Source organism: Salvelinus namaycush, chromosome 28 (genome assembly GCF_016432855.1).
Source record: "Salvelinus namaycush isolate Seneca chromosome 28, SaNama_1.0, whole genome shotgun sequence".
Taxonomy (NCBI): domain Eukaryota; kingdom Metazoa; phylum Chordata; class Actinopteri; order Salmoniformes; family Salmonidae; genus Salvelinus; species Salvelinus namaycush.
This window is the reverse complement of record NC_052334.1, coordinates 15,413,665-15,438,504: the sequence shown is the minus strand read 5'-3', so window position 1 is coordinate 15,438,504 and position 24,840 is coordinate 15,413,665. Positions and strand designations below refer to the sequence as shown.

The 24,840-nt window shown below is 43.1% G+C and overlaps 1 protein-coding gene across 2 annotated transcripts in view; it reads right to left on the bottom strand.

The window, feature by feature from the left end:
• The window catches only part of LOC120023490 (disheveled-associated activator of morphogenesis 1-like), an 80,547-nt gene extending 65,540 nt beyond the window's left edge, over positions 1 to 15,007 (bottom strand). Inside the window, exons 1-2 of one of the 2 annotated variants that reach the window (XM_038967515.1) lie at positions 2,514 to 2,648; positions 2,010 to 2,401 (exon numbers count right to left, since the gene is read on the bottom strand). The gene's annotated coding sequence lies outside the window, so the exon portion shown is untranslated. Of the gene's footprint in view, positions 1 to 2,009; positions 2,402 to 2,513; positions 2,649 to 14,915 lie in introns of those variants that run through there. The other variant, XM_038967517.1, reaches the window with a different exon arrangement.
• Between the last annotated feature and the right edge of the window lie 9,833 nt (positions 15,008 to 24,840).

Here is a 24,840-nt window from a genome sequence, read left to right as displayed (position 1 = left end):
GATACTAGATTTATAAAACACACACATTTTACCATGTGACCTATTCACTCACTGCATGGATGGAAAACTAGCTCATCTTATTGTCAGATCACATTATAATGGAGATGATCTGGACACCATCATTGGAACCACTTGGTGAGGAAAGGAAACAAGGACAGAAATAGACATGCATGTGTGTCGGAGGTAATAGGGGGGCAATTTCCTATTCACTGGATCTGAAAACCACCCAGGGCTGCATCCCAAATGGAACCATTTTCCCTATATAGTGTACTACTTTCGATCAGTGCCCATAGGGAATCGCGTACCATTTGGGACGCAGACCAGGTCATATAGCCTAGCTAGTGACATGTGTGTTACATTTTGGTTAGAGTCGGGAACATTTGGAATTGATTTTGGTCGTTCGGTCGGAGCTGTTTTGGTGCTCTCCTGACAGAATGCCATTGGGATCAGATCACTCAGACTGCAGAGTGGAGCAGAGTGGAGCACTGAGGGTCTAGAGAGTTGCTAAGATCAATATTAGCAGGGTGCTGACAGGCCAATCGGCTCTTAGTTCCCCTGGGCTCTGATAGAAGGGTCAAAGGTCAAGCCAATAGGGGGATGCCTCCAGCCCTCTTCCATCCCACTCATGAAATAACCAGAGGCAGACAGTCCCTGCAGGAATGCAGTTACACACACACACAGACAGACAGACAGACAGACAGACAGACAGACAGACAGACAGACAGACAGACAGACAGACAGACAGACAGACAGACAGACAGACAGACAGACAGACACACAGACACACAGACACACAGACACACAGACACACAGACACACACACACACACACACAACGGCTGGTTTAGATGCCTCTGATGACAACCACACATATACACACTCTTCCCCATCCCAGACTTGATCCCTTCCTCTCATTCAGCCATATCTGAGCTAACTCCCAATTTTCTAAACTCATCCTTTTCCACAGGACCCTGGATACCCACTGCTCTCCTCCCTTGTTGCCAGGGCTGTTTCTGATTCAGAGCCCTGCCTGCATTACATGTGCTAATCCAGCGGGATGAGTCGCTGGGATTGAACAAGGACCAGTGTGAGTAATGAGTTTTTATAGGCTAAGCTTCGGGCTGCATGGGTCCCCCAGCTGTGGGAATCTCTGGGCAGTGTGTGTGTGTGTGTTGGGGGTAAACAGTAGTGACCGAGCTGCTTCATACAGGGGCTAAGCATCTAACAACATCCATTCAGCCATCCATCCCCTTGGAAACGGATGCAACATTGAGCAGATAAGGAGGTGACAGTATATTCAAATCAGGACACGGCCAAAAACCAACTGCCCCGTGCCCTCACTCTTCATAGAAAAATAGCGATAGGGAAACTACTAACTCAGAACAGTCAGGGGTATTAATTAACACAAGGCCAAAGTTCTTGGCCCCATTGACCTTTCTCACAGCCTAGCTCTAGTACTGTTAGAAAAACTCCACCTCCAACTCAAACACACAGAGTCATGGTGAATGGCAGACCAGAGTTCCAGTCACAAACAGAACAATGCTAAAACCCACAGTAACACCCGGAGATCCAAAAAACAGTAACACTCAAACGGTGCAGCGGTGTACTTATGATAAACAATCTGACGTGCTGTCTGTGTGTGTGTTTGTTGGCATACCCTAGGAAGAAATGCATACGAGTCTCATTGCAGTTGTTTTGTTCAGGGCTCCCTGCATTCCCAGCTCACACCACACAGAGACAGACGGAGTGTTGTTTCCCCTGAATTATGACAGACACATTCTGAGCACATAGCTGCCTAAATACAGAGGGAGTAAAAGGGAGTAGAATTCCACTGTGCCAGTAGCACACTACTTATGCTTCCCTTACAGTTAGTTGTCCATAGTGAAACAGAAACATCCACAGATTTCCACTAAGATCCATTACTGTGCTAGTGTTGTTGTTCCCCTGTTGAATAACATACAGCCAGAAGTCTTGTAATGCTTTCATTAAAACATTTTTAAACAATCTTACCTTTTTACACAACAGCAATAGATCCTCTTATATGGGTAAACATCCTCGTTATAAAGTCCAGTCCAGGCAGCGAAACAAGCTCCACAGAACAGAGTGAGTCCTGCTCTGCTCTCTGTTCTGCTCTCTACAGGCAGGCAGCCAGCGCTACTAGAGACCAGATGACCGAGAATGTGAGAAGAGCTGAAGACAGAGCTTCCTATGTCTCCAGCAGTGAGATCACCACAATCACAGTCCAGGAAAGGAGAGAAACACATCCAGCTCCAGCCTCATCCAGCAGAACAGCCCGGAACAGAAAGACCTCCTCAGCATGGACATAGCATTGTGACATCCACGGGTTGAGTCAGTGAAGCGTGGTCACTGAACTGTAGCTGTAGTCGAGCCAACTCCTCTGTCTGCAGATAAATACACAGCCTCACAGTCAGTCGCAAACTATGTATCACACAGAACAGTTTCTCTATTCTACAGAAACACTTGGACCTATCAATCTATCCAAGTCTAACTCACTGTAATCCAGTAAAGTCTCCCCACTTAAACGATCTCTGGAAGTGACTACACTGAGACAGCACACAGGCCGTCAGTCCACACTGCTCTGAGCCTATGGACAGAGACACACAAACCCACTGATGTTGGCTTCTGCTGCTGCTGCAGTCAGCCAGCCCTCATCCCAATGCCATGCCACACCCCCCAGTGCCCAGCGTGTTTCAATTGGAGGGAGTCAGAGCTGGGCTCCTCCCACTGCTCTCAGCTTTCTTTCTGTTCCAGTTAGAGAAGTGAGTGAGTGAGTGAGTGAGTGAGTGAGTGAGTGAGTGAGTGAGTGAGTGAGTGAGTGAGTGAGTGAGTGAGTGAGTGAGTGAGTGAGTGAGTGAGTGAGTGAGTGAGTGAGTGAGTGAGTGAGTGAGTGAGTGAGTGAGTGAGTGAGTGTGTGTGTGTGTGTAGGTGTGTGTGTAGGTGTAGGTGGGAGTGTTTCCTGCTCTATTGAAAGATCAATACTCTTAGTGACATGGACCATCTGTATCCATATTGGGTTACACTAGCAGGAGCTCTATTGTAGAAGATCGACTCATCACACACCCTAACATATTATCTATCACTAACAATCAATCACTTCACAGACTAGGCCAACGTAACTTACATTGCGCTACAATGGCTGGATCTGTCGTCCTGCCTTCCATCCACCAGACAGACAGAGTTCATGTCCTATCATTTTCTCAGAATACTAAGCTATTAAGGGAGTGATGAGGGCTTTCCTAACCAAGAACAGATCACATTACACTCCCTTCCCCTTACTGTTTGACACACACACACGACAGACAGACAGAGAGACAGACAGACAGACAGACAGACAGACCAGAGACACACACGATAGACACACACACACACACATACTGTATCTGCCTCTGAGGCAATCCTTTCAATCTGCTTTAAGACTCAATTTCCCACCAACCACCACCAGTACAGCAGGTAACCTAGCAGTTAAAACTTCTTATGGCTGCAATCCCGTTAACGGGATCGATATGACAACAGCCAGTGAATGTGCAGGGCGCCAAATTCAAACAACAGAAATCTCATAATTAAAATTCCTCAAGCATACAAGTATTTCACACCATTTTAAAGATGCACTTCTTGTCAATCCCACCACAGTGTCCGATTTCAAAAAGGCTTTACAGCGAAAGCACCACAAACGATTATGTTAGGTCACCGCAAAATCACAGAAAAACACAGCCATTTTTCCAGCCAAAGACAGGAGTCACAAAAAGCAGAAATAGAGATAACATGAATCACTAACCTTTGATGATCTTCATCAGATGACACTCATAGGACTTCATGTTACACAATACATATATGTTTTGTTCGATAAAGTTCATATTTATATCCAAAAACCTCAGTTTACATTGGCGCCATGTTCAGAAATGCCTCCAAAATATCCGGAGAAATTGCAGAGAGTCACATCAAATAACATAAATACTCATCATAAACTTTGATGAAAGATACATGTTTTATATAGAATTAAAGATACACTTGTTCTTAATGTAACCGCTGTGTCAGATTTCAAAAAGCTTTACGGCAAAAGCACAATATTCAATAATCTGAGAACAGCATTCAGCCACAAAAGGAAGCCATACAGTTACCCGCCAAATTGTGCAGTCAACAAAACTCATAAATAGCATTATAAATCTTGACTTACCTTTGCTGATCTTCGTCGGAATGCACTCCCAGGACTCCCACAAGAAATGTTTGTTTGGTTCGGTAATGTCCATAATTTATGTCCAAATAGCTATTTTTGTTAGCGTGTTTGGTAAACAAATCCAAAGTCAGGAAGCGCGTTCACTAAAAGCAGACGAAATGTCAAAAAGTTCAGTAACAGTCAGTAGAAACATGTCAAACGATGTATTGAATCAATCTTTAGGATGTTTTTAACATAAATCTTCAATAACGTTCCAACCGGAGAATTCCATTGACTTCAGATGTGCGATGGAACAGAGCTCCCTCTCATGTGAACGTGCATGGTCAGAGCATGGTCAGCTCATGGTAGACCTGACTAATTCCTGTCTCCTTTGGCCCCACTTCACAGTAGAAGCATCAGACAAGGTTCTACAGACTGTTGACATCTAGTGGAAGCCGTAGGAAGCGCAAACTGATCCATATCCCACTGTGTATTCGATAGGTGATGAGTTGAAAATCGACCAACCTCAGATTTCCCACTTCCTGTTTGGATTTCTTCTCAGGTGTTTGCCTGCCATATGAGTTCTGTTATACTCACAGACATCATTCAAACAGTTTTAGAAACTTCAGAGTGTTTTCTATCCAATAGTAATAATAATATGCATATATTAGCAACTGGGACTGAGGAGCAGGCAGTTTACTCTGGGCACCTTTCATCCAAGCTACTCAATACTGCCCCTGCAGCCATAAGAATTAAGAGTGTTGGGCCAGTAACCGGAAAGGTCGCTGGCTTGAATCCCCGAGCCAGCAAGGCAGAAACATCTAAGTTGATTAAGGCAGCCCCCTGCACCTCTCTGATTCAGAGGGGTTGGGTTAAATGCGGAAGACACATTTCAGTTGAATGCATTCAGTTCCCTTTCCCAGTGTTTTGACTTACGATTGTGATTTAAGTGGATAATCACCTTTGGGATCATTCTAGATGTTTTCCCCACCCATTTGACTCATATCAATAAAAAAAGGAACACAATACTCTACTATACCAATACTCTACTATACACACTGCAATACTACACCCAATGTAAGGTGGGGGTATCATTTCAAGCATTTTAGATCTGCAAAACACACAAACTTCCCTGAGGAATACATCTGCAACAGTTGCCTAACGTTGGAGCTGTAAAAAACCTAGCAGTAACGCAATGTTGAGCTTAAAAGGTTACAGCAAGTAACTTTATTGATCCCAAATGGCACCTTGTATAGTCCACTACTTTTGACGAGAGCCCTATGGGCCCTGGTCAAAAGTAGTGCACTAAATAGGGAATAGGGCGCCATTTGGGCTGCATCCTCTGTCCACTGCAGTCAGTAAACAGCATGCTAGTGTTCCTGTGGATGACTGACCTTTGCCCAAATAATACCCAGCAGCATTCGCTCTCATGTTGGTTTTCTCAGATAGTTGCTAAGTAGAGGAATAAAAGGGGGTTTCCCCTGCTGCCAGAATCCTCTTTAATGAGCGAATGGATAAAGGCTTGCTCTGATTTTTTTATTTTATTAACTCGGCACATGCTTCAGCCCTCTTTCTTTCAGTGCAAAGCCCTCTGATGTACAAAGTCTCATTCCCTAGGCTGTTGGAAAATACAGCATCTTTCACAACACATACAGTGTATCGATGACAAATGACAAGCAGAGAGCAACTTATCTATAATGTCACATGCTGTGAAATGAATGACACACAGAGATCCTGTGACACAATGCTCCGACAACTGGTGGTCTAGAGTCGACTAGTATGTGGACACTAGTCATTGAAAAGTATCCCATGGTATCAAAAACACAGGAGCCAATCTAATGGAGCCCGTTACAAGCTATTCAATGGACTCAGCAATCCTCCTCCCCTCTAGAAAGAGGACTTTGTCCATGTCACAGAAACACACAGAGCAGGGCCTGGCTGCCCTCAGAGAGAGAACCAGTGTTTGCCAGCAGTCAGTCTAAGGATGCCTGCCCAGTCTGCAGAGGCTCAGTGGCTAGCTGATACTAACTGGTCAGTGGTCAGACAGACTGACATTCCCCTGTGGGGCCAGACAGCTGAGGACAGCTCTCCCTCAGTCTCATTCACACAGCCTGAAGCCTGCCAGGCTCCTAGTAAATAACATGGCCACCATCACTGTTGTAATGAAACAAACCGGTCATGATGCATTCCCTCTCTGGGACTGACTAACTGTCTGTGAAGACTGTAGAGGAATGCCACAGATGGACGAACACACACGCATGCACATGCACACACACACGCGCACACACATCATATCACGTGGCTGCAAAAACACTCCTCTGATTACAGATATACTGCCTTTTAATGGGATATATGGGATATTCAAGCCATTTTTTATGACAGTGGTTGAAAAGCCTGGGAAATAAAACAGCCTGTGCATGTTTTATGCATGCTATGTTCACAGACATTTAGAATCTCCTAAGCTGTGTTTCAGTAAACAGTTCCGTGAAGGGAAAGTCTTGTTTTTCCCTCTTGGCGTGCCTCAACAGGATAAACTGATCCATCGAAGGAGTGACACACAGACCTCAGTAACCCGACCTGGAATATCAGCAAGCCCTGGAGACAAATCTCACAATGGCTCATAATCTGACACAATCAATAACACAATGTCTCAATCACACATACACATTTCCAGCTGAATCCAACATTATGACAGACGTCTGCTGTGATGAATAGGGCTTGGTTAGTTACAGGACATAGTTAGAACTTCACCAGGATGTAAACACTAATCATCAAAAGTTTCATGAAACATCCAAACATGATGACCATCCCACTGTGAGAATTACAGTTGACTGAAACACATGGCACTGCTTTGTTCGGGTCCCAGTCGTGCTGTGGAACAAGCTGTGTCCTGTCTCTGTCATGAGCAGGGCACTTTAGTCAGTTAGCTGCTGCCTCATTAGCACAGTGAAGTGAGCTGTCAGACACTTATCTTAGATAGCCATAACACTGTTCACTGTGAGAAACATATTTACCCTGCCTGCATCCCAATTCTCTGGGAAGTGTACACTTGTGCACGCCTCTGAACATATCTACAGTAAATAGCATTTGATACGCATAAGCATACACTATAGAGAGTTTCCATCAAATTTCTTCACATCAGTCATTTCCTTTTAATGGGAAGTGGGCAAGTGCACAAGAAGGATAAAGAATTGGGACAAAGACCCTATTTGTACGCAGGATACTAACAACATTCAAAAGAATGTATATATCATCCAATCACACAATCCCTCAGCTGATTGGAGATAGTCAGCAAGAGGCAGTCTGGTTTGATCCCTCTGTACCTCCCCATGTTGCCCGACTGTATTCCAGGGCGTGTTCTCAGCATGCGCAAAACAGCTGGCAGGCGTATTCACAGTCATTTTCAACCTCTCCTTGTCCCAGTCTGTAATCCCCACATGTTTTAAGATGACCACCATCATTCCTGTTCCCAAGAACTCTAAGTTTTCATGCCACAATGACTACCACCCTGTAGCACTCACATCTGTAATCATGAAGTGCATTGAGAGGCTGATTATGGCACACATCAACTCTATCATCCCAGACACCCTTTACCCACTCCAAATTGTATACCGCCCCAACAGATCCATAGATTACGCAATCTCAATTGCTCTCCACACGGTCCTCGCCCACCTAGATAAGAGGAATACCTATATGGGAATACTGTTCATTGACTACAGCTCAGCGTTCAATACCATTGTCCCCTCCAAGCTCGTCACCAAGCTTAGGACCCTGGGTCTGAACACCTACCTCTGCAACTGGATCCTGGACTTCCTGATGGGCTGACCCCAGGTGGCGAGGGTAGGCAACATCACCTCCGCCACGCTAACCCTCAACACTGGGGCCCCACAGGGATATGTGCTTAGTCCCCTCCTGTACTCCCTATTCACCCCTGACTGCGTGGCCACGCATGACTCCAACACCATTATCAAGTTTGCTGACAACACAGCGGTGGTAGGCCTGATCACCGGAGATGATGAGTCAGCCGACAGGGAGCTGGCAGTGTGGTGCCGGAGCAACAACCTCTCCCTCAACGTCAGCAAGACCACGGAGCTGATCGTGGACTACAGGAACCTGGGGGCTAGTACGCCACATTGACGGGGCCACAGTGGAGCAGGTTGAGAGCTTCAAGTTCCTTGGTGTGCAAATAACTAAAGACTTAAAATGGTCCAAACACACGTGCATAATCGTGAAGAAGGAGCAACAGCGCCTCTTCCCCCTCAGGAGGTTGAAAAAATTTGGCATGGGCCCCCAAATCTTCAAAAAGTTCTACAGCTGTACCATTGAGAGGATTTTGACTGGTGGCATCACTGCCTGGTATGGCAACTGCAGCGCCCTCGATCGCATGGCACTACAGAGGGTGGTGCAGACAGCCCAGTACATCACTGGGGCCGAGCTCCCTGCCATCCAGGGCATCTATATCAGGTGGTGTGGTAAGAAGGCCCGGGGAAAAAAGACTCCAACCACCCAAGCCATAGACTATTCTTCCTGCTTCTGCACGGCAAGCGGTACCAGTGCATCAAGTCTGAAGCCAACAGGCTCTTGAATAGCTTCAATCCCCAAGCCATAAGGCTGATAAATAGCTAACAATAGCTACACAGACTATCTGAGTTAACCTTGTATCCTCATTGACATTTTTATTTTTGTCTCTATGCACACTCACAGAGCCCTACACACTCCCAGAGCCCTACACACTCACACACTCACTCCATCATCTGCCCACTCACACATAACATGCACATACATTTATACTGACTCTGCACACATGGACACCCACTCACATACAAGCTGCTGCTACTCTGTTTATCTTATATCTTGATGCCTAGTCACCTTACTCCTGTACATATCTACCTCCATCACTCCAGTATCCCTGCACATTGTAAATATGGTATTGGAACTAACCCTGTTTATAGTATGCTAGCTTACTTATTGTGTTCTTCATATTTTTGGGGAAAAAATTATAGTATTACACTGTTAATGAATATTGCACTGTTGGGTTTTGAGTTTGAAAGAAAGGCATTTCAAAGTACTTGTGCATTAAAACTTGAAACGTGTTGTTATTGTTCAGAAGATCCCTTATCTGCTTACTGTAAGTTACTCAAGGTATAGACTGAGGGTGAAATCAGTGTCATTGAGTCATTAAGGATACAAAGTGCAAACAGATGATGTATGGTAGCACCAACAACAAACTCAGAATCCTGGTTCACTTCGGACAGATCAGACAGAGCTTCCTTCCTACTTGAGGTAGTTAAAAATACAATTCTAAGAGGTCAGAGTTCGTTTGGAACATTTTGATACGCGTGACCAACATAAGACAGTTCTTCGGATTGAGTCAGAGACCAGACAGTAGCCATCAATTCTCCTCCCATCTGTTGAAAGGATCAGAGCTACCTGACATCCTCCTCACCGATCCAGGATATGAACATTTATAACCACATCAAGTTTTATGTTGGAAAGATACCCAGACCTGGATGTCTCAGACCTCAGTCGGCAGAATATTATATTCTTTGAGGAGGACGTGTGCTTTATAGTAGGTCAGCCCACCCATCTGCTTTACCTCTGACCAAAGGAGTTATACAGAAAGTACCAATATGACAGAAAACATTTCCTATAAATTATCTTATGAAGAGAACAGTGAGGACGAGACACAGGTATAGGAAGCACAGCATGTCCATATTGAATGATAGAGACCTATCGTCAATTTGGGGGAACTTACACAAGATCAGGAGTCCTATCCAACATAAATCACCTGCAGCCCATATAGGCCTAAGTTCAGATGGTTAACAAAAGACTAAAACTTTGATCAAAAGTGATGTGCCATGGGAAATCAATTCTTATTATGAACATTACAAAACAAATCCCATTGGTTTGCTTGATTTGGAAACCCCATCAATATTTAGAGTACAATAACTCACACACTGTGAGCAACTGCCCCCCTCACAATGACATTGACAGGCAAGCAAATACTGCAGTTGTTGTCAGTGAAAACAGCAACCATGGAGCGAGGAGCAGCAGGACTGATAGACAGACAGCTACAGATAACTAGAAACATCAAAGCAAATGTGGGGTATTCTTTGCATGTCTGTAGCAACACTGTAGCAATCATTCATACCGATCAAGCATCATTGCAACATGGCAAGTCACATTGCTTCAACTTTTGTAACACTCCCAGACATTTGGAACAACAGTGTCTGTGAGACGTCTGCTTGGAATGTTGGTGACAAAATACTAAGGTTTTTCAATATGATTCACAGTGGAATGCCACCTGGGCTCTATGTTAGCATGTCACAATCAGACATTCATCTATTTAGGCCTAGCCTTGTGGGAAACCATTCTGGCTCACAGTCTGATAGTTTCACTCTTGCCCCAAGGGCAATTCCATGGTGACAGATTTACGAGACTCAGATTTTTTACTTTAAAATGTATACCAAACAAAAACTATTGATTTAAAAGTTTAAACCACACAACTCTATGCATATGAAGGATTACTTTTAACGATTTCCACAGAAAATGTTACAAAAGCACATTTACAGGAAGAATTGTGCAGATACAAAGTCTGGTAACAGAACAAAACTGAGGGAGATTTCACCGTAATTCTGTTACCAAACTTTGCATCTGCACAGTTTTCCAGTAAAAAAAATGTTTAACTGTGTAAATTGTTCAAATGAGTCATTGTGCATAGAGTTGTTTGTTAAACTTTGAATGGTTTTTGTTTGGCATACAGTCTCAGCGTAATTCCGTTACAATGGAATTGCCCCTGAACTAAGCTTGTTCTGTTTAGTTACTTCATAGTTCGGGATCAGAGTAGGAACCGGCTTAGTTTGTATGTGAGACTGACATTGTTTCTGAGTATGGTGATGTAGTGTGTCCCTCTAAGCGGAATGCCTGTTCACACTTTCTCTGCCCTATTAACAAATAGGAGAGTTTAATGATTCAAAGCATAGCACTGTAACACACTTGCCAACAATGGAAGATTATTCAAAACATTTCCAATCTGCCTGCTCCTCACGCCTACTCAAAGACACAGAGCATAAGACAGTGAAGAAAGAGAGCGATGAAGCACCTTTTATGCAATAGGGACACTTCCCAGCTACACTGTTGGGTGTAAAGTCCTACAAAACAGTCGGTAGTGCCTCTATCTCTGGGGTGTATGTTTGTGTATGCAGTGTGGGTGCTGACAACCTCGTCTGGGGGGTTAGGGGAGCAGAGAGGGGAGAGAGCTGGGTTCACTGAGGCAGTCCTCTGGTCTGGAGGGTTTAAGTTGGGGGGAGCTGACTGATAGGCTGCGCCTCTGCCTGAGAATGAATAACACCAGATCACACCATTGTCCAGCCCCACTGAAGCACAAAGACAGAGAATGGGAAGTTCAAACAGCTACACTGGGCCATTGTTGAGCCTCACCGGACCGACAGGGCTGGGCTCAATGGGTGGGGCAATGCAGGCTATAGTGGCCTCTGGGATAGTCCCATCCATTTCATACTAGTCCTACAAAGAAACTAAATGGTGGCTGATGCAACCACGCTGTTGCTCCTCCTATCTGCCTGATTTTACTGTGGGTGGTGGAAGGGGTGTGTTGCTACCAACCTTGTGGTATTACGCAATGTCTGTCTCCACCACATGCAAATATGCAAGTCTTGAACAGACACACAATCAGAGAGTGAAACACACACACTAAAGTCCAGCAGAGAGCATACAGTACTCTGGTAAATCATTCTCCACAGCAGTTCACAGGCAAAGGCAGAAGCTGAGCGAGCACTGAAGGAAAAACAACTGGCTTGGTTTCACTGAGTGAGATAGCTCATCTATCCTCATCAATATCTTGACATAGCAACAAAACTATTCTAACAACAGTACATCATAACTTCATTATGAGAAAAAGTAGAGCCAACCAGAACTGTGCCAAATGGTATAGGTAGCTCCTCTACACATTTAGTGGAAGAGCTACAATGTTTCTCTTTTGCAAGGCTTTCCCAATTGCCATAGAGTTAGATCAAGACTGGAACGTTTTATGAACAACTAGCCTAGTTAGAGTAGAATGCCCTACCTCCTTTCTCTACAACCGTCTACCCCTTCTGTACACCCCCTCTACGGCTACATCTTTAGATGTCACCGTGGTAGAGAAGATGTCAGTCATTCATTCTCCTTTATTACTGATATTATATTCATATGTTTTCAATGGTATTAATTACTCCATTACTCAGTCCCGATTTATTTGAAGTGCATCTTATGAAGGCTTCATAAAGCCATACATAGATGCTTCACAAATCATCTAGAAGCATATATCATGTTCTATAAAGATTCATAATGTGGCATAACTGTGTGACATAACCATCAGTTTATTTGTTCACATTTATTCATCTTTTATAGAGAATGAAATACAGTTACAGATTATTATTTGTGATCCATGTATGCAGTGCTTATGAAGTATATATGAATGCTTTATGAAGCCTTTATAAGATCTACTTCAAATAAAGCGGGAAAAATTACTCTTTACCAATACATCATGGTGTCATTGTGCATGACTAAGTCTGGGACTGGAGTTGCTGTGAGCAGAGCTTTAGATGAATTTGAGGGCGGTGTGAACATCACAGAGGAATACTAACATCCCTCTCAGGGGTCCTCCTCGTTTGGTATCGGTTCCTCGAGTGGAAATAAGTCCCGGTATCAAGTCTTGGCACAGCTCTGACATTCCCTTACGTTGAGATAGCTCCTACAGTACATACTGTACGGTACTGTATCAGCATGACCTCACTGGTTTTAATTGAAGACTTCTCCTCCCACACATACACACACAAGGGGGGGGGGGATTCCCAGACAGGGGAATGCAGAGAGGTCAGTAGTACTGTAGGAACCTGTGAATCAGGGCTGGTGAACCATGGGGAATGTCTGCCTGGGGGCACAGTGCAGGCAGCCAGACAACAACCCATCTGAACTGAATGGTCTGCTGCTGGGAAGTAACATCTGCCCAGTGCCCGGCGTGTTAGATATTAGAGGTGTTACTAATTAAAAAGGATGAAACTCCAGCGCTGTACACAGACACACACAAATACACACACCACACAGGGGGGGGGGGGGGGGTCTGGTCTGGATGATTAACAGCACTGTAATAATCTAAGTGATTGTGAGACTGACTCAGGCATGGGATTTGCGTCAACACTTCTAAAAGCCCATCATATTTCGGAAATGAGAACAGGTTAGCACTTTGCTACTGGGGATGTTCTCATTAGCATGACTTGGGCTTGATCAGAGGCCTCCAGGCAGCATGCTATTATGCATGTCTAACATCACGGCAGTCATTGCAGTGCAGGGAGGTAACCAAGACATTACCCATCTTCTGCATCATTACACACAGCAATTAGGGATAGATGCGTGCAGAGTGCAGACGGTTCAGCAAACATTGATGTTATCATTCTTTTAAATGCCTCACCTGATGCCAGGAGGAGAGGGGCAAAACTGGTACATGTACATGAGTTGTAATGTCCTCTATGCCCTTTTCTAATTGATTAAAAACAACTCATTGGGGCTTAACTGGTTTAATGACTTGGATAAGTCTGATTGCTGGAGAATCTAATAGTATTAAATGACTAATCTGAGAATGGGGATGTCTTACATCTTTAGCCAGCCAAGTCTAGCTATAGGTCTCAAACCTTTAGTATTAGTATAATGCCTATGAAGAAGTAAGTTCCTGTAGCAGACTGAAGAAGTAGCCTAGCAGACAAAACAAAACAATTCAGAAAAGCACCAGGTGACTGATGCCAGTATAAAGCACCTGTCTCAGACTCCACCCATGAGTTCCAGGTGTGGTCCACCAATCTAAAAATACCAAAACATCTGAAATGATGTATGTCCCCAACATGAAACCTCTTCATGAATAGGTATCACTGGTATTCTGACCCCCAGGGAAGAGTAGAATTGAATAGAAATAGAATACAAACCGTAGACAGTTTACCAACACCACTACATCATAAAGAGAAACGTGTTTGCTTGTTGATAGTAAAACTTAATCACTTTCTCCACTGAGAGTCTTGGCAGACATAGTGGCATAGCTTCTAACTGAGGTTCAAGGGAGATTACATTGAATGGCAAAGAAGCCTACTGTTGCCACAGTAGAGTAATACACATGTTGTGAATGCAGTCAAGCAACACTGATGTAGCCTACACACATATCTATCTCGAATTGTTTCCATCATTCATACCATAATTAGCCTACACAGTAGACCTAATTAGGCTATACTGCACTCATAAAATTACTACAGATCAAAGCGTATTCAAAAAGCAGGTCGAATCTCAATGTAACTTGAATACTATGGCGGTTTGCAATGCATGCACACCAGTTCTATGGATAGAACACAGGTTCTTTCGCCACATAGCCCTCATAAATACACTAACTGAGACAAAAGACACACGAAACTTGCAAACGCAACCGCGTCAAGACATTCTTCACATACCAAGGTGATCAAATCACCTTTACTGTGCAAAATGTTGCTGACAAAATGTGTCGGCGGCGGTTCACAGAGATCTTTAATTTGCTATTGTATTGACATGTTATCCCTTCGTCCCACCCATACAGCCTATCCTCAGTCATCAGGTCTCATCCGTGTCGCCATAAATCATTTCAAATCATTTATCTGGAATATATTCCACTGTGGAAAAAAATACACCACTTGTCATCATGTTAGTTATCTAATATCGTTTTAGCTCACCTCGTAAACAAATCCATCATCGAAGCAGTTCGACGCTTTATGCTTGTGTATTCCCCTTTAACACAATAGTCATTGGGCTGCTGTAGGTGAGATCATCCCTTTTGCGCTCATGCAAATATGATCTATTATATTGACAAGATAGTTGAGTGACCGGTTTTACAATGGAAATACATGTCCTCAAAGATGGAAGGCAGGCGGGAGAAGGCGAGATCAGCTCGGACCATTCTAGCCAATGAAAGTATATATAAACTCCAAAAAAAGTGCATTCACTTATATCAGTACATTCGCAACAAACTACCCATTAGCCTACGAAACTTATTTTCGATCAAATAAGCCTCACGTAACAAATTAGAAATTTAATTGTTGTTTACCAAATTCGACACTCTCATATAAAATTCGTGGTCTTATTTTTCGTGGACAGATATTGGGCGGAGTTAACCCTCTCGCTTCGCCTCTTCCTCTCTGCTCATGTTAGCGCGAACTGACCAAGGATAACAAAGCAATGCTTGTATGGGAAATGTAGTTCCATAGGAATGGCGCTCCAATGGAGAACTATGATCAGCCCTTGTAAAAAAGTTTATAGTACCTTCAGAAAGTATTCACACCCCTTGAATTTTTCCAAATTTTGTTGTGTTAACAGCCTATATTTAAAATGAATTAAATTGAGACTGTGTGTCACTGGCCTACACACAATACCCCATAATGTCAAAGTGGAATTATGCTTTTTATTATTTTTACAAATTAATTAAAAATGAAAAGCTGAAATGTCTTGGGTCAATAATTATTCAACCCCTTTGTTATGGCAAGCCTAAATAAGTTGAGGACTAAAAATGTGCTTAATAAGTCACATAAGTTGCATGGACTAATAGCGTTAAACATGATTTTTGAAGGACTACTTCATCTCTGTACCCCACACATACAAATACAATTATCTGTAATTCAGTCGAGCAGTGAATTTCAAATACAGATTAAACCACTAAGAGAAGGGACGTTTTCAAACGTCTTGCAAACAAGGGCACCTAATGGTAAATAGTTTTTTAAAGCAGACATTCAATATCCATTTGAGCATGGTGAAGTTATTAATTACACTTTGGATGGCGTATCAATACACTCAGTCACAACAAAAATACAGGCATCCTTCCAAACTCAGTTGCCGGAGAGGAAGGAAACCACTCAGGGATATCACCATGAGGCCAATGGTGACTTTAAAAGAGTTACAGAGTTTAATGGCAGTGAAAACGTAACTATATTTTCTTAAAACTGCATTGTTGGTTAAGGGCTTGTAAGTAAGCATTTCACGGTAAGGTCTACTACACCTGTTGTATTCGGCGCATGTGACAAATACAATTTGATATGATTTGACAGGAGAAAACTGAGGATGGATCAACAACATTGTAGTTACTCCACAATACTAACCTACACACATCTTGTTTGCAATAAGACATTAAAGTAAAACAGCAAAAACGTGGCAAAGGGGCCTCCTGAGTGGCGCAGCGGTCTAAGCACTGCATCGCAGTGCATCGCCGTGTTAGAGGCGTCACTACAGACCCGGGTTTGATCCCGGGCTGTATCACAACCGGCCATGATCGGGAGTCCCATAGGGCACCACACAATTGGCCCAGCGTTGTCCGGGTTAGGGGAGGGTTTGGCCGGACGAGCTTTACTTGGCTCATCGCGCTCTAACGATGTGTGGTGCCTGGAAAACAACCTCTCACTCAACGCCAACAAAACAAAGGAGATGATCGTGGACTTCAGGAAACAGCAGAGGGTGCACCCCCCTATCTACATTGACGGGACCGCAGCGGAGAAGGTGGGAAGCTTCAAGTTCCTTGGCGTACATATCACTGACAAACTGAAGTGGACCACCCACACAGACAGCGTGGTGACGAATGCGCAACAGAGCCTCTTCAACCTCTGGAGGCTAAATAAATTTGGCTTGTCACCTAAAACCCTCACAAACATTTACAGATGCACAATTGAAAGCATCCTGTAAAGCTGTATCACCGCCTGGCATGGCAACTGCACCGCCAGCAACCGCAGGGCTCTCCAGAGGGTGGTGGGGTCTGCCCAACACATTACCGGGAGCAAACTACCCGCCCTCCAGGACACCTACAGCACTTGATGTCACAGGAAGGCCAAAAAGATCATCAAGGACATCAACCACCCGAGCCACTGCCTGTTCACGCCGCTATCATCCAGAAGGCGAGGTCAATACAGGTGCATCAAAGCTGGGGTCGAGAGACTGAATAACAGCTTCTATCTCAAGGCCATCAGACTGTTAAACAGCCATCACTAGCACATTAGAGGCTGCTGCCTATAGGCATAGACTAGAAATCACTGGCCACTTTAAGGAATGGAACACTAGTCACTTTAATAATGTTTACATATCTGGCATTATCTCATATGTATATACTGTAATCTATACTATTCTACGGTATCTTAGTCACTTAATAATGTTTACATATCTTGCATTACTCATCTGTATATACTGTTTTTCTATACTATTCTACTGTATCTTAGTCCGTTCCGCTCTGACATCGCACGTCCATATATGTATATAGTCTTAATTCATTCCTACTTAGATTTGTGTGTATTGGGTATATGTTGCGTCATTTGCTAGATATTACTGTACTGTCGGAGCTAGAAGAACAAGCATTTCGCTACACCCGCAATAACATCTGCTAATCACGTGTATGTGACCAATAAATTTGATTTGTTTCGATTTTTCGTGGGCCGTGCACCTGCAGGCTGACCTCGGTCGTCAGGTGAACTGTGTTTCCTCTGACACATTGGTGCAGCTGGCGGGCGTGTGTTAATAAGCGAGGTTAGGCTGCATCATGTTATGGGTACGCTTCTCATCGGCAAGGACTAGGGAGTTTTTCAGGATAAAAAGAAACGGAATAAAGCTAAGCACAGGCAAGAGGAAAACTTGGCTCAGTCTGCTTTCCATCAGACACTGGGAGACAAATTCACCTTTCAGCAGGAAAATAACCTAAAATACAATGCCAAATATACACTGGAGTTGCTTACCAAGATGACATTGAATGTTCCTGAGTGGCCTAGTTATTGTTTTAATTAAACCGTCTTACAAAATATATGGCAAGACATGAACATGTCTGTCTAGCAATGATCAACAACAAACTTCACAGACCTTGAATAATTTAAAAGAATAATGTGCAAATATTGTACAATCCAGGTGTGCAAAGCTCTCAGAGACTTACCCAGAAAGACTCACAGCTGTAATCGCTGCCAAAAATGTCTCAAAACATGTTTTCGCTTTGTCATTATGGGGTATTGTGTGTAGATGGGTGAGAAAATAAATATATTTAATCCATTTTGAATTCAGGCTGTAACAAGACAATGTGGAATAAGTTAAGGGGTATAAATACTTTTCTGAAGGCCCTGTATGTGTAAGTGGCTTATTGAGAGCCTTTAAAGACTACAAGACAATGTGGCAAATCAACATGACACCATACTGTATCTTCATCTGACAGGCATCTTTCTGGAATAAAATATGATATAACATAATAGAATAAAATATAATAAATACATCACAGTAGTTTTAACCAGTAAGTAATAAAAAGGCGATGTGAAAAGTCTTTGAAACCCCCCTACGCATTATGAACTATGCCAAAGTTGACTTTAACAGTCATATCCTTTTGCAGAGCTGATGGGGCGCTGATGGTGGAGCGGTAACATGGGATTTATTTAGCCGAAAACAGGGCACAGACAGAATTACGGGGGATTATAGGAATAATGGTGGAATGAGAGCTGTATGGTGGAATTACAGCCACGACAGCAGCTGGTGATGCATGCAGTGCAGTGCAGACCATAGCTCCAGGATTATGGTCCATTTTGGAATACAGAGATTTACTACTGATTTTAGTCCTAAAAGTTGTTTTTGTTTCTTTTATGTATGTTGTAACTGGAGACTGTGTACCATAGCTCGACCTACAGGTGTGACTACTACTTTTAGTTCCTCACGCCTCCGATCTGGTTTATATATCCAAGGTTGATTTATTTTGGTTCAACAGTCTACTTAAACACCTTGTCCTTATCGTTTACACACCCTTGCTTTTTCTTCATCAGCCTCATTCTTTACAGTGGTCCAAGAGATCATCACTTTGGCAAACCATCATCATCACCAGCATCACACTTTTCCTTATCATCCCTATAGAATTGATGCCTTCCCTTAGAGGCCAAGCTACACTGTTTGCTGTCCCAGAGCCATAGCCAGCGAAGGGAGTGAGGCATGCAGGGGGTGACGTCAGGGGCTGGTTGGTCTGCTTTATGTGCAGAAGGCAGCACTTCCAAAGGTTGGCCTGGGTGTATTAGTGGTGCGTAAATATTTAAATTGTCCAGGCCTGCTTATTGTTCCCAGCTGGGGGGCTAATGGAGGTATGTAAGTGTCGTGTACAGTCAGTAAAGCACAGTAAAGCTGCTCTAGGGATAAGCCCCCTGTACAGACAGACTGGTCGTTGTCGTCAGGCAGGACTGTAAGGAGTTCAAACTAAGGTTTCTCTCTCTGGTTTACATTACTTTTTTTCTCTCTGTCTTTCTCTTCGCAGGTCTGTTCTGTTCTCTTTCTGACTTGACTGTACTGTAACTCAACCAGATTAATTTGTTATGATGTGGTCACTTTCATTTGTTTCACCTAAAGGTCAAATATGCAGACTTGTTGACTTCATAATGATCTTTTGTTGCTATTCCTGAGACCAACACATTTGTAAGGAGAATTGCCCACCTCTGTGCAGCAAATCCAACCAGACAATGCCTCTACAACCTATAACTTTACTGTGGAGATGTGTAAGAGCTCTTTATAATGCAGATAGAACATCACTGAAACAAAAGTTTACCTTAAAAAGTTTTGATTTCCAGCACTTGATTTATAGTTTTAAACAAAAGGAGAAATCCACCAAGCCTTTTCTACACACACATACACAGTACATCTAGACATCAAAGGTTGTGATTGATGGAGGATTAATGATTGGTACGATAGTATGTCACGCTTTGTATAAAAATGCCTGAGATGATTGTAGTTGGACCACAAGACTATTTCTATAAACTAGTCTACTGTATTAGACCTATAGCTAACAGAACAAAGGAAACAATATTCAGCAGACAGGCAAACAATACAGCTGTCTGCACCCTCTCTCAAATCTTTCATATCTCAAACATACAGAACTGTGCTTTTTCATTTCTTTCATCCACACTGAATATTACCAACACATTGTGTATTTCCAAACGTGTGATAGTTTTCAATGAAAACGGCGTACAGTGTTACGTTCTTCCTATAACTCCATTACAGTAAGATAGAATATAGTATGCCAAATCTTGTACAGTATATTGTTGTACCACCCTGTCCTTTCCTTGTCTAGAAGGTATCGTCATTGATACCTGAGGCTGAGTCCCAAATGGCACCCTATTCCTTACATAGTGCACTACATTTGACCATAAAAGTAGTATACATTGAATAGGGTGCCATCTCTGGGATGTCCACTTTTGGGAAGTGAGGGATCTCTGATCTGATCTCAGATGAACCCTTAATACTCTGTCTCCTGGGGGAGGGATAATTGACCAATCAAATGTGAAAAAGATCTGATGTGAAAAGATCTGATGTGATTGGTCAAAAGACCAATTAGTGGACAAAATATCTGAATTGGTCTGCCTGTGTAGATGCAGCATTAGTGGTTCTCAATGACTGTCCTTTCCAAAATACCAGTGACCCCAAAAAAAGAAAAAGAAGCACCCTAATTTCAATTTCTACAGTTTATATCAAACTGATAACACGTAGCTTACTATATTTTTTTTACTACATCATCTTTAATTGTATACTTAAATTCATGAAGCAACATAAAGGCCTGTTAGAGCTGTGACTGACCTAGGGCCTTGGTGAACTGCTTCCTAAGTGTGCAGTAAACATTCAATAAACTCAGCAGCCATGCCATTCCATTCTATGGTGCTTGTTATGACACTGTAGCTTGGGAGACGATAAAGAGAGTGTCTAATACATACTGTACTCACAGACAGTGAAACACATGAGGCTACTATAGGTAGAAGCAGAGCTATATTACATCTTTATATACATACAGTATATGCTCACACATGGCATATGTGTTTATATTATGGATGGGCAGAATCATGGGTGTGGAAGAGTAAGACTTGGCATTCCAGTCCTTAGCTTTCCAGATACAGGATCTATCCTCCACACGCTCTGCTCTTCAGGAGATAGCCCAAGGCCAAGGGGCTTTTGATCATTAAATATTTACCTTTAGAGACCTCATAGCTTGTAATTAGCCGATCCCGATAGTAGACATTCTTCAATTCAACACAGCATGTCAAAATAGAGGTAGTTAAACAAATTGAAAGCGACCATGAGCTTTTCCATGACTATTTGAAATTATTTTATAATCGGTTTTATATGAAGCTGCTACTGATATCTGTTTAACATAGCCACGTTGGGTTTGTTAAGACTGTGTCTCATCAACCATGACAGCTTAAACAAGAGCGTAGCCTACATGTACAGTACCAGCCAAAAGTTTGGACACACCTACTCATTCAAGGGTTTTTCTTTATTTGTACTATTTTCTACATTGTAGAATAATAGTAAAGACATTAAAACTATGAAATAACACATATGGAATAATGTAGTAACCAAAAAGGTGTTAAACAAGATTGGGTTTCTTCAAAGTAGCCAACCTTTGCCTTGATGACAGCTTTGCACACGCTTGGCATTCTCTCAACCAGCTTCATGAGGTAGTCACCTGGAATGCATTCAATTAACAGCTGTGCCTTGTTAAAAGTTAATTTGTGGAATTTCTTTCCTTCTTAATGCCAATCAGTTGTGTTGTGACAAGGTAAGGGTGGTATACAGAAGATAGCCCTGTTTGGTAAAATACCAATTCCATATTATGGCAAGAACAGCTCAAATAAGCAAAGAGAAATGACAGTCCATCATTACTTTAAGACATTAAGGTCAGTCCATCCGGCAAATTTCAAGAACTTCAAGTGCAGTCGCAAAAACCATCAAGAGCTATGATTAAACCGGCTCTCATGAGGACCGCCACAGGAAAGGAAGACACAAGGTTACCTCTACTGCAGAGGATAAGTTCATTAGAGTTACCAGCCTCAGAATTTGTTATTTATTTTACCTTTATATTTTACCTTTTAACTAGGCAAGTCAGTTAAGAACAAATTCTTATTTTCAATGAGGGCCTAGGAACAGTGGGTTAACTGCCTTGTTCAGGGGCAGAACAACATATTTTTACCTTGTCAGCTCAGGAATTAGATCTTGCAACCTTTTGGATACTAGTCCAAGACTCTAACCACTAGGCTACCTGTTGCCTACGCTACCTGCCGAATTGCAGTCCAAATAAACGCTTCACAGAGTTCAAGTAACAGACACATCTCAACATCAACTGTTCAGAAGAGACTGCGTGAATCAGGCCTTCATGGTCCAATTGCTGTAAAGAAACCACCACTACAGGACACCAATAAGAAGAAGAGACTTGCTTGGGCCAAGAAACATGAGCAATGGACATTAGACTGGTGTAAATCAGGGGCCTCCTGGGTGGCGCAGTGGTCTAGGGCACTGCATCGCAGTGCTAGCTGCGCCACCAGAGTCTCTGGGTTTGCGCCCAGGCTCTGTCGCAGCCGGCCGCGACCGGGAGGTCCGTGGGGCGACGCACAATTGGCATAGCGTCGTCCGGGTTAGGGAGGGTTTGGCCGGTAGGGATATCCTTGTCTCATCGCGCTCCAGCGACTCCTGTGGCGGGCCGGGCGCAGTGCGCGCTAACCAAGGGGGCCAGGTACACGGTGTTTCCTCCGACACATTGGTGCGGCTGGCTTCCGGGTTGGAGGCGCGCTGTGTTAAGAAGCAGTGCGGCTTGGTTGGGTTGTGCTTCGGAGGACGCATGGCTTTCGACCTTCGTCTCTCCCGAGCCCATACGGGAGTTGAAGCGATGAGACAAGATAGTAATTACTAGCAATTGGATACCACGAAAGTTGGGGAGAAAATGGGATAAAAAAAAAAAATATATATATTTTTTAAAGACTGGTGTAAATCTGTCTTTTGGTCTGATGAGTCCAAAATTGAGATTTTTGGTTCCGACCGCCGTGTCTTTGTGAGATGCAGAGTAGGTGAACGGATGATCTCCGCATGTGTGGTTCCCACCGTGAAGCATGGAGGAGGAGGTATGATGGTGCTTTGCTGACGACACTTTGATTTATTTAGAATTCAAGGCACACTTAACCAGCATGGCTACCACAGCATTCTGCAGCGATACGCCATTCCATTTGGTTAGCACTTAGTGGGACTATCATTTGTTTTTCAACAGGACAATGACCCAAAACACACCTCCAGGCTGTGTAAGGGCTATTTGACCAAGAAGGAGAGTGATGGAGTGCTGCATCAGATGACCTGGCATCCATAATCACCCGACCTGAACCCAATTGAGATGGTTAGGGATGAGTTGGACCGCAGAGTGAAGGAAAATCAGCCAACAAGTGCTCAGCATGTGGGAACTCCTTCAAGACTGTTGGAAAAGCATCCCTCGTGAAGCTGGTTAAGAGTGTGCAATGCTGTCATCAAGGCTAAGGGTGGCTACTTTGAAGAATCTCAAATGTAAATATATTTTGATTTGTTTAACACTGTTTACTACATGATTCCATATGTGTTATTTCATAGTTTTGATATCTGCACTATTATTCTACAATGTAGAAAATAGTAAAAATAAAGAAAAACCCTTGAATAACTAGGTGTGTCCAAACTTTTGACTGGTACTATATATCATAAACAATGGAATACTAGATCCTTCATGCTTATAGCTGATATAAAGAGATTGGTATCAGAAGGAAAGCAATCTAAGGGTGTCTTAGTATAGCCTACCAGTTCCACTGGTTTTCAGTTAGTCTGCAGAGATACTGCATCAAAGATGGCGGATTATAAAGATGAGGCAAAAATACCTTTTACCATTGAAAAAAATTGGCACAGTTCCAGTCTACTTTAGGGGTGGCTCGCCCATAGGCAACAATGCAATAGCAGCTGGGTCTGGTCTACTTAGTTCATTTGCCAGGCACCAAGCAGATAAAAAGTAGCCTATGAAATTTCTAGCTTTCTCTTGAGTCTCTGACTGTATCTTCTCAGTGACAAGGAGTACCACCTGTTGGTCATAACTAGTAACTGCATTTGAATGGTGCATCAAATGTACACTAATAATAAGCACTACTGATTTTTATTTCAGATTTCATTCCATGAATAAAAGGTTGTCAGAGATTTTCCAAATTTGGCACAGATTACAAAGCAGAGAAATTTGTGGCAGTATTGGTCAACATTGTGAAAATGTATATAGCGAGTTAAAAAGCTGTAATCAAAAACTATTAAGAATCCATCCTCCTAATATTTCATTAACACAGTCTGGAGTCATAAACTGGTGGGAGTCCAATAGCCTTTTAAATACTGTATGTGCTATAGCCAACTATACTATTGTTCAATCTACTACGGCAGGGTTTTCCAAACTGTGTTCTTCTAAGGTTTATCTAATTCTATTGTTCCATTTTCTGTGTTCATCTATTGAGGACCTTCCTGAGATGTTCCAGCTGTGCCTGGTTGACGCTGCTGCCTCCACAGACGATCACCACAAGGACCCTGCTGGGGGAACCGTCAGCCGGCCCTCACCCTGCAGTCTCTGGATGGCCCCACAGTACACAGCTGCTAACGCAGCCCCGCAGGCCAGCTCCACCAGCACACGCTCCTCGTCTAGACACACACACACAAGCAAGCACACATGTATACACACACACAAACAGAAAATATTTATTCGTAACCCGTAGCTATGTTTCTTTTAGAATACAACTCTACCTCATATAAAGCAGAGTAAAGTATAGGGATGAGAACAGTGACGGCTGGTACAACGCTCACCCAGGA